The 3,552-nt window shown below is 38.2% G+C and overlaps 1 pseudogene; it reads left to right on the top strand.

Moving 5' to 3' along the window:
- Nucleotides 1–2,653: 2,653 nt before the first annotated feature.
- Nucleotides 2,654–3,096, top strand: LOC111143683 (annotated as a pseudogene).
- The last annotated feature ends 456 nt before the right edge of the window (nt 3,097–3,552 follow it).

The raw sequence follows: 3,552 nt of genomic DNA, 5'->3' as shown, positions 1-3,552 counted from the left end.
TCTTTGCATCCAAAGTGCCAATCCCAGGGCCTCGCACCAAAAAATTGCTTAAAAAGAGTCTCTTAAAGGAATAAATGATTACATGAATCCATTTGTGCTGTTCCTATGGTTGTTATGGTAGAAATGGAAAAGATACTGAGGACAGTAAAGTAACTGATCATCAGTTACCTCCAGGAGGGTAGTAGAGACCAGTATCAGTAAATCTACTTTGCTGTTTTTTCTTCAAGAACATTGTTTTTTCATGTTAAGAACATGCTGACTCTAAGACTGCTAATAATAACATGTCCCCCCACAAAATTATTCCTTTCCATTTAGACTCTGTTTGTATTTTACACTCAAGAAGTTGTCAGTAGAATTGCTACTAAGTAGCCTTATTTGAGGGCATTTTCAGGCTGTATAAAATGGTCTCGCTTTCAAAGTGCCAAGAGCTATCTTTGCCGAGGTGTTAAGCCACAGTACAAGACTGTGAACAGTTTTTAGAACTCATTACACTAAAAACAAAAAACAACAACAAAAAAACCCATGATTTTTAATAGCATAGTAGGATTTAAGTTTACACTTGCCTTTTACTTTCAATTTTAAGTACAAACAAAACAAATGTAAAGCATGGGGAGGCAGTAGTCAGATACCTGGAATCCATTCAAGACCAGGCTTTTCCTCTCCACTCCGTGTGAACTTGGGTAAGTCACTTAACATGTTTCGCCAGCTGTAAAACAGCATAATAATACCTGTTCCATGGGATATCTGTGAGGATTAAATGAGATAACATGTTAAATCTCATGTTTAATTATACTTACTTCATTTAACATATTACTGGTCCTATGTGATAAGTTCCTTCATTTCTGAAAGTATAATGTGCCAATAACAAGTTAGACAAGCACTAATGTCATTGTTTTAATAAAGTTAAGGTAATTAAAGCTACATGAATCACTATATATATTATATTTTTGGTAGTAAAGGAAATTGCTCAAAACTATAGCTTTTGTGTCTTATAATTATGACTAGAGGGGTGTGTGCATGTATATGAATGTGTGTGTGTGTGTGTGTGTGTGTGTGTGTGTGTGTGTGTTTTCATACTTTCTATATTGAAGGTCTAGAGCCTGAAAAATTGCCAAAAATTTCATCAGGAGACACTGAAATGATATTGAAATGGGCCAAGCATTGAACAATTATCTCAAGCTCTTCATTAGGCAATGGATCTACTTCCTTCGTGATTGTGATCCAAAGACAGAAGGAAATTAGCTCAAGACCAAGACAGAGGAGGAAGTGAACCCACGGAGTCCCTTCAGGGAAGCCAAGAGAAGAGTTTTTAAAATTTTTCAACATTTGGCTCATTGCAATATCACTTCAATGTTTCCTGATGGAATTTTTGGCAATCTTTCAGACTCTGGACCTTCAATAAAGAGAAGGAAGACATATAACAAATAAAATAAATAAAAGTTAATTAATTAAAATAAAGTTAAATAAAAAATAAAGAGGGGACATCATTACCAAGCCATATGTTTTTTGACACAATGGTGTCCAACCACTAACAAAAAGCTGCATTTTTGGCCCTTTCATCTGCTACTGGTAGTGTACAAAATATGTACTATAAAGGGTGAGTACATCTTCAGTCTGTCTCCATTCACTCCTCTCCTCCCACAATCATTCTTAAATCACTCCATGCTTATTTTGTAATGATCTCCTTTTAAAAAAGGCCTGTAACTAATCTCATCCTTGAGTTTCTGACCATTAACAATGAACTCCTCAGAGGTCAAGCTTTGCTTACTATCTTCACTTTTTTTGTCCTAGTCTTTCTTTAATTAGGTATAATTTGGAAACCACATCCATATATTACTACTGCCATGACCCACTTACTTAAAAATATCAGGGTGCCTGGGTGGCTCAGTGGGTTGATGATCCCACTCTTGGTTTTGGCTCAGGTCATGCTCTCGTGGGTTGTGGGATCTAGCCCTGTGTTGGGCTCCAAGCTCAGCAGGAAATGTGCTTGAAGATTCCCTCTACCTCTCCCTCCATGCTCTCTCTCACTCTCTCTTTCTCTCTAGAATGGATAAATAAAAATTTTAAAAAATACCATTGATGTTCTAATTATCAAACATCTTTTTGTGCCTCTTTCTATAAATCATCCGATTTTATACCTCTCCACATTTAACACCACCTTGTTTTTTTTGGAAAGTCCAATCTTTCTCATGGTACCAGGAATGTATGTTCCATCTTATGGCTCCATCCTCTTCTACAACCTTAACATTTTCTACAGGTGGCAGCTGCTTCTCAGCAACAACCCTCTGTCATGGAAGGAAAGCAAGAAAAATCTTGGTCAGTTAGCTATCTCTGAGTTTTTTAACCATCTATGGCTCTGTTTCCTCACATTTAAGTTGGAGATCACAATATAACAATAATGCCTACATCATAGGTTTGTTGTGAGGACTAAATGAGTTAATTTATGTGAAGTGCTTAGAAAAGTTCATGTCACATAGCAAGTGCTATAGAACTGTTTGCTGTTATTTTACTATTATTCACATTCCATCATGTGTATATTGGTTCTAAGTCTTATCACAGTCCAACTTGTATCATGGTTAAATATGTACATGACAGAGTGGCCCCTGATGAAGTGGTAGCCTGAACAGTTGGAAGGCTCTGTATCCCCAGGGTCATGGCCAACAGTGAATGCACCTTATTGCCATCAAGCTTGATGGTGTCCAGCACAGCCTGGTGGGAGAGATCATTAAGTGTTTTGAGCAAAAGAGATCCTGCCTGATTGCTACGAAATTAATTCAAGCTTCTGAAGACCTTCTCAAGGGATACTACATTGACCTAAAGGACCATTCATTCTTTGCCTGCCTGGTGAAGAACATGTAATCAGGGCCTGTGGTTGCCATGGTCTGGGAGGGGCTGAATGTGGTAAAGACAGGCCTAGGGAGCCCCTGTAGACTGCAAGCCTGGGACCCTTCATGGGGACCTTCACATCCACATTAGCAGGAACATTATCCATGGCAGCGATTCTGTGAGAGTGCAAAAAAGGAGACTGGCTTGTGGTTTCAGCCCGAGGAGCTGGTGGATTACAAGAGCTCTGCTCAGAACCAGGTCTGTGAGTGACAACAGAGCAGACCTCAGAGCTTTGTTTACTCCATAACCTCTCTTTCTCATGCGGAGGTGGTCAGCCTCTAGGAAATCAAGTTATTTTTAAGAACTCCCTTATAATCTGGAGGGGAACTCTTGGAGCTGGGAGTGGTCCCTTTATAGTATTATGCGCTACCTTTAGATTAAAATATTGTATCTCCCTCCCAAAAAATATGTACATGACAGACTATGTTGAAAATTTCTTAAGGACTACCACAGTGTCTTATTTGTGTATCTCCCACAACGCTTTGCACATTGGAGGTTGCAAGTAATGTTACTTAATTGAATTGTTAAACTGCTTGCATTAGTAAAGTTCTGCTCTCTATTTCTTCTACTTTTTATACTTCTTGCTAAATTTTACTTTCATGGGCTCAAATATAATAATAAATTAGGGTGACATATAAAACTGCTGGTTCTTGAAAATTAAGCCCT

Source organism: Enhydra lutris, unplaced genomic scaffold, assembly GCF_002288905.1.
Source record: "Enhydra lutris kenyoni isolate GAN:26980312 unplaced genomic scaffold, ASM228890v2 scaffoldscaffold9, whole genome shotgun sequence".
Lineage (NCBI taxonomy): Eukaryota > Metazoa > Chordata > Mammalia > Carnivora > Mustelidae > Enhydra > Enhydra lutris.
The sequence above is the reverse complement of the archived record's forward strand: the minus strand, read 5'-3'. Positions and strand labels throughout refer to the sequence as shown.